Consider the following 7,404-nt stretch of genomic DNA (forward strand, 5'->3'; position numbering starts at 1 on the left):
GCCATTGGCAGACTTTAGGGTAAGGGACGAGAGGTAGTGGTGAGTGACATACTGACCTCTCAAGGTCACAGAGGAGGCAGAGTGAAAGGCAGGGAGGAGTGATGGTGGTCAGTGGCACCTTTCCTCACATTTCTGATTTCTGCCCTGACAGGTGCAGGCCACCATCGTGGGGCTCCTGGCTGCTGTGGCCGCCCTGCTGCTGGGCGCTGTGTCTAGGGAGGAGTTAGATGTGGCAAAGGTGGAGTTGCTGTGTGCCAGTAGCATCATCACCACCTTCCTTGCCACGTTTGCCCTCGGTGAGCTGTGCGCCCACCCCAGTGACCACCCCCCCCAGCTTGCTCCGCCCCCCTTCCTCAGTGGTCTGCTCTCAGCTCTTTGTGTTGCAATTCCTTGAGATGTGAAAGATGGGAGCACTAATGGTGGAGCCTCATATATCCTGCCAGGGGCTGGGGGAAAGCCTGTTGGGTTACCAAGACGCACCTTAAAGGTGGGCAGGGAAGATGATGAGTCCTACTCTTAGGCAGGGTGTGTGTGCCAGAGCGAGCTGCTGACTCCACATTTCTTCCCTCTGCTTGTTTAAAGAACTGGCCTTTGCTCAGTAGACACATTCATTTCTTCATCCATCCATCCATTCATTCATTCACTTACTCATTCAGTTAGTCTTTAAACATTTCTCAAGCATGGCTTGCATATGGGCTTGTGGTGGGATCTGGAGTCTGCAGTCATGGTGGGGAGCAAGGCTCAGGTTTTAACTTCAATTTCATCTCTGCAGGTGGCCCTTGCACACGTTCCATCCTCCACCCTTCTCCGCAGCTGCCACCACGCTCTTCTGCGCCATGCACCTGTTTTCCTTATAGAGCACTTGTGAAAATCTGTAATCATCCACTTTCTTCATTCATTTTCTGTCTCACTTCCTTGCTAAAATGTCAGCACCTCAGACAGGGGCCCTGCTTCTCCAGTTCTGTTCCTGTCACACTGCCTGCCACACATCAATTGCTTCCTATGTGTCTGCAGAAGGCGGGAAGACACAAGCATTGACAGACATGAGCTCACGCATGACAGTGGCCAGGCAGTTACTGTAGAATGTCACCCATTCGCTCATTTCCTCAGTACTTACTGAGTGTCTGCTGCGTGCCAGGCACTGTTCCAGTGCTAGGGATGCTCTGGTGAGTGACTGCACCGTTCTGTGATGTTGATATTCTGGTGCAGTGAGACATCCATACACGAGCACAAAGGGCCAAGTGTCTAGGGTAGCCCCCCATTCACAGTCATGCTTTCTTTTCATGTCCTGTTTGTTTACTTCAAATTCTTGTTCACTTATTTGTGCACTCTCTGTTCCTCTGCCCAACAAGCATTTACTGTGTGAGTGCAGAGCCTGATGGTTATTTTCTTTTCTTTTTTAAAAAATTTTTTATTGTTATGTTAATCTGATGGTTATTTTCATTACCTAAAATAGGCATATTTTAGCTCCTAAATGTTTGCTGAATGAATGGGCTTTATTCTGGTTCTCTTCTGGTCTGAGTGTCTCTTGCAAACCATGTGCAAGTACAAGAAGGAATAAGTGAAAACAATAAATTGGATTTGCATTTACACTTCTGTCCTCCATCTGACTGCTCATAAAACCCCTTTGAGCTCAGTGTTCTGTAAGATGATGTGGCGGGCTATGTGGTGAATTCTGTTCCTTCCTGTGCTAGTGTATATAATCAGGAGGGAGGGTAAAAGTGCAGAAACCCAGGAGGAGATTCACAAGCTGCGCTTCCCTGGGTAGGAGTGTGCTCCTGGCCAGATACCTGTACCAGTCTGGCCAACGGAAGCGCAGGGTGAGTACGCCACACCTTCTGGAGAATTAGAGCCCAGGAGATGCTTGACATGAAGTCTCTTCTGAAAACAGCACCATCAGGGTGCCTGGGTGGCTCAGTCGTTAAGCATCTGCCTTCGGCTCAGGTCATGATCCCAGGGTCCTGGGATCGAGTCCTGCATCGGGCTCCCTGCTCCGTGGAAAGCCTACTTCTCCCTCTGCTTCTCTCTCTCTCTCTCTCTGTCTCTCATGAATGAATAAATAAAATCTTTAAAAAAAATAAAAAATAAAATGAAAACAGCACCATCAGATGATTCAGGAGGACAGTTCTGTTTCTGTGGGGCCCTGTAGAGAATGCCATTCCTAACTCCCCATTTTACAGATGAGGAAACTAAGGCCCAGAGAGGGGGCGGAGCTCACCAGCATGGACATAGCCGGATTGTCCAGAGATGTGTAGAAGTTCAGAAACATTGCTGGTGGCTCCTTGTGTGACCTCGATGTGACTCTGCTGTAAAGCCAGGTGGTGGTGGTGGTGGTGCTGGTGGATTTTAGTAGGTGCTCTCAAACTGGTGGTGTCTGTGTAGTCCCTGTGGGATTGTTACCAGACCACCAGCTGTGCAGACTCAACTTCACTTAGGACTGACATTTCAAAAGAGAAAGCAGCTATGACCTGGTCATGAAACAGGGCACAAATTGTGGCCAATTAGTATGGCATTGAGGTGAGAATAATAATTTTGTTTAGAGTTATGAATACTGAGTAAAATGTTAAAACATCAATAGCCAAGATACAAAGTGTCTTCTTAAAGATGCACATGTGACACTGTTGGTTGGTTTAAGTCCTAGGCAGTGGCCGAGGGCTAGAAGATGACACATGACTATCACCTTAGAACACAGGGTCAAGACGGGAAGTAGGCCCTGGGGAGGTCTCCAGTGCAGCACCTGAAACTCCACCCCAGCCCCACTGGCAGAGGCCACCTGCTGCCTGCACCTAGTGGTGGCCCTGCTGGGCTCCCAACATGGGCCTGTTCCCCAGAGATGTGGCCCCACTGAAAGTACTTCAGTGCAGTCTGCACCTGCTTCCCCTTCCTCCCCTCCCCCTCTCCCACCCTGGGCGTGCTGTGCGCCATCCTGTGGCTCTCCTGGTTCCCCTGCCCCCAACTTCCCCCTCACAGTCTTTGCCCCTAACAAACCTCTCGCGTTGCTAATCCCACCAAGGTACCTGTTTCCCTGGGGACTCCAGTGGACACAAGAGGCCATGCCCTGCCCCTGGGACTCCATCGTTCACAGCAGTTTTGGAGTCCTCTTTCCTGCAGTGAGGGGCTGTGAGCTTCATGTCTGTAGTCCCAGGTGTTGGGGAGCCGGGAGTCAACTCCCTGCTATCTCCCCCATGGGTTTGAGTGTATCATCAAAGCTTTCAGGCTGCTCTTTGCAGCCTGTCACAGGGGTCCACCCCCCCAACCTCCCACTGCCACTGCCTGATTCTCAGGCTCCAGCATAGCAGTGAAACTGAGTGTCAGGGCAGCCTGGCTCCAGGCTCGGGCTATGTGGATCGAGGCATTACTGAGCAGCCTCACGGCCACCTTCTCATCCTGTGCTTTGAGTTTCCTCTGTCTCCTCTCCGCAGGAATGCTGATGGTTTGTATAGTGATTGGCGCTCTGAAGCTCGGGCTCAACCCAGACAACATTGCCACGCCTATTGCTGCCAGCCTGGGAGACCTCACTACATTGTCCCTTCTGGCTTTTGTCAGCAGCTTCTTCTACAAACACAAAGGTAGGGGTGCCCCAAGAAGGGGGGGGCCACGAGCAGGTCTGGGTATGATATCCGCACCCAGCCCACAGCATTCAGATCAGGCACCCTCACACAGAAAGGAACCTATGGGGTCTATTGTGGGGTCAGAAATCCTACTTTTCCCAAGGCAAAGCCTGAGGTCATTCAGCAGATTTGAGGTGTTCTCTAGCAGGTATCTGAAGCTTTCCCAACCACTCCGGTCAACAGATATGTTGTCTGTGTCCCCCTTAGGACAGGGGTGCACGGGGAGGCCAGGGAGGACTGGAGGCTAACAGAGCTCCATGGGAAGGCAGTTCACGTTGGACACATACAAACCACCCAGGAAGGGACTCCCAAGCAGCAGTGTCACAGCCATGGGCAGCAGCAGCATATGGTCCCTCCAAAGGTGTGAGGAGCCCAGGGCTCCTCAGAAGGTGGTCCGGTGCCCTGGTCAGCAGCTGAGGGAGACAGTCACACATCTTGTATGATGGGCCTTCACGGCTAGAGGCCCTGACCCCACCAGGGGTCTCCCCAGGTGTGTCCTGGGAGTACCGAGGTTTGTTCATGCCCTGGGCAGTGTGACCAGGCAGCATCCCCCTTGCCAGATGGTTCTCACCTGCTAGGTTTCCACAGCTGACCACTCCCCTCTGAGTGTCACAGTTGTTACTTTCCACCTAAGCTGGCCACCTGCAGTTGTTTGGATCTAGTAAGTGTGGATTCTGAGCATGGTCACAACCCTGAGTGCTGGGAGGGGGGCAGGTGGCATCAGTGAGTGGTGCAGATGGTGAAGAGGACAGTGGGGAGCATTGGAGAAAATGCCTGGACAAAGGCACAGCTGCACTGAAGCTCCAGCTTAGCATTGCCCCGTGGGAATGTGGACCCAGGACCATGAGAGATCACCCAGCATCTCCATGATGGCATCTGAAGCATACTGACAGAGTACCTGCCACTTAGAGTATTCAGGCCCTGGAAACCTTTCCCTCTCAGCCTTGGGCCTGGCTCCTTGCCACCCCGGGATATGCTTGCCACCAATGTTTAATGGTTGGGAGATTCTCAAAGTTCCTGTAAGTGGTAGTGAAGATCTAATGATAAGATGACCTAATTTTCCTTTTAAACCAAACTGAATTTATAAAATAAGATTTGTGTATGGGTTGGCTAATGGAGTTTCATAGGTGTCCCGAGACCCTTCCTCTCCACCCTGCTGTACCCCTACTGAAATAGTGCGCATTTCAACACATGACTTACTAGCCGTTGAGTAGTGTTGGGCTGTCCATCTCTCAAATTAGACTGTGACTACACCTTGGGTGTGCTTGGGGGGTTCACTGGGCTTGGTGTGTATCGGATAAATCTTCACTGACGACTGTGTCACCTGTCAGTGCAGTTGGGAAGACAAGCCATATGCGGGGGGATGTACTCATCATGGTGGTGGGAAAATATGAGGTGGAACCTCTGTCAGGGCTTCCAAGTCATTCTAGAACAACTGGCCTGCAAAACTGTCCCACAAGTAGTGCCCCTATAGGCTGCTGCCTTCCAGAGCCTTCAAAACGTGCTTAGGGCTTGCTGGGCTTGTCCCTCATCTCCTGGGATGGTGAAGAGGCTGGCCACTTCTGCCATGGAGCACTTTGTCCGGAGCCCACCATGGGCACCTGTGGCCCACCCTTCCTTGTAGTTGCTCAAGGAAAGGAATGGACCGTAATTGCCTAGTGCAGAGAAAGACAAGTGGGAGATGCTCCTAATGATGCTGCTCAGAGAAAGGGGGTGTGGGGCGCAGACCCACCTGCACACCTCTGAGTGCTGAGGCCCACTCTGCAGAGGGGCATGCACCACCCTGCCTAAGCCTGCCCTTTGGAAGCAGGGCTAAGGGGTGAGAAGACAGTTCTAGAGAAAGCTGGTGTCTTGTTCTGTGTGCATTTGGAAGGTGACACACAGAGAATAAGCAGGAAGAGTGTGAGTGGGAATGGTGCTGGTGTGTGTTGGGCCCTGGCCGGACCCGAGGTACAGTCAGGTGTCCCACATTCAGGTGTGTTTTCATGACTCACACCAGTGCAAGAAAATGACATGGGCATGAGTAGCTGCAAAGCTGGCCATGTTCTGGGCCCTGAGACCCATGGATGCCAAGGAGGTCACCTTGGGCTGGCCTCAGCCAGAAGCAGGATTGGCATCATTAGTTAACTCTGGCATTAGCCCTGATTTCTGCATGCTGGCTCGAGTCCTTGTGGGCCATCTCGTCACACTGTAGTATGCCTATCTGAGGGGTAGTTGAGAATGTGAAATGAGTTTGTGCTTGGGAAATGCTGAGCATGGTGCTGGCCCATGGTCACAATCCTATAAATGCCACCATTAATAATAATAACTAGGTTGGCATGGGAGGAGATGGAAGAGGGTACTTATGTCAGGAAAATAGCAAAAAAGAAAGGTGAAGGGGACAGTGACAGGAATTGAGGACAAAGAGGAGCTTTTCCAGTTGCTTCATGAGATGGTACAAATTCTTTGAGAGGTATGTTAGGTTGGCCCACTTTAAGCTGCTGGGGACAGAAGTGTCTCCTCAGACCTCTAGTGCTTTTAGCTCTCTGCCCACCTCTCACCTTTGCAACCCAGGCCATGGCCCAGCAGGCCATGCTCATGTGCCCTGGCATGTGTCCCCTCCCTCTCCCCACAGACAATCGATATCTGACGCCGCTGCTGTGTATTAGCTTCATGGCCCTGATCCCCATCTGGGTCCTCATTGCCAAGCAGAACCCACCCATCATGAAGATCCTGAAGTTTGGGTGGTTCCCAATCATCCTAGCGATGGTCATCAGCAGGTGAGCATGAGCGAAGGCTGCCACCAACTTCTCCCTTCACATACCACCCGTGGCTTCTGTGGACAAGGAGAGTGGCCTGAGAGCTGCAGAACCTCTGGAGTGAGGGCGGCACTCATGGTTGCTGTGGGCTCCTCCCTTAAGTCCTGGTGCTGGTTGAGTCATACCTCTTTATTCTTCATCTCTTTCCCTCTCACCAGGAACCTTAGGCCTTACTTATTCTGAGAGGCAGCCCTATTTACAATTGCAGGAGCACCAGAGAGCCAGGCAGAGCCAACCTGGGAACATCAGATGGGTGCACTAGTGCTTCCACTCCCTGCCCCCTCATGGCGCTGCAGGACACTGGGTCTCCCGCTCCCATGCTGCCAGAGCTCTCACTGGCCTGGACCCCTGCTTAGGCTGTAGGGAGCCCCTTACCTGCCTCTGTGAACACCACTTCTATAGCATGGCTGCTGGTGGGACCTGGGAGGCTGAGGGATTATTGGCCCTGGGCCCTTCAGCTCATCTCAGGTCTTCTACCCTTGAAACCTGATCCTCCAGAGCCCTTTCTGTTAGTAGACCTGGACAGGGGCCACCCCAGTCTTTTCTGAGGTGCTTTCCTAAACTTGAATCTCAGGGAGAAGGAGTTATGAGCTAGGTGTCTTTGCTTCCAGAAAGCTCCTGGGCTCCTTATACAAACTGGTCTAACTTTTCCAGGGCTATAGCGGCAGGGCAGCCTTTGCTAAACTACAGGGGCTGGTGGGAGTGAGGTCTTGTTGTGGCATCTCTGAGAACAAGCAGCATGGGACGATACTCATGCAGGTTCCATTTTCTGCTCAGGAAACTAGCATTTCAGTTACATTTCAGGGCATGCGTCACGTGGCAGAGCCCAGCCAGCTAAGAGGCCTTGGAGGGGAGTTTGTCATTTGTTTTTAATGGGCTGACATTATCTGATGGGTCTTCTGAAACAGCTGAGGCTCAGAATACAGGTGGAGAAGCAAGCACGCATAGTGCAGAGGACACTGGGGAGACCAGCTTGGCTACAACAGATATTTTGT

The 7,404-nt window shown here is 52.0% G+C and overlaps 1 long non-coding RNA gene across 1 annotated transcript; it reads left to right on the forward strand.

Moving 5' to 3' along the window:
• Positions 1-357: 357 nt before the first annotated feature.
• On the forward strand, positions 358-6,582 carry LOC112819199 (uncharacterized). Its single transcript, XR_012377418.1, has 3 exons — positions 358-1,820; positions 3,423-3,569; positions 6,226-6,582. It is a non-coding gene; the product is annotated as an uncharacterized lncRNA (long non-coding RNA).
• The last annotated feature ends 822 nt before the right edge of the window (positions 6,583-7,404 follow it).

The sequence above is a fragment of the Callorhinus ursinus genome, unplaced genomic scaffold, assembly GCF_003265705.2.
Source record: "Callorhinus ursinus isolate GAN/ISIS: 27379988/994484 unplaced genomic scaffold, GSC_fseal_2.0 scaffold885, whole genome shotgun sequence".
In the NCBI taxonomy this organism is placed as follows: Eukaryota; Metazoa; Chordata; class Mammalia; order Carnivora; family Otariidae; genus Callorhinus; species Callorhinus ursinus.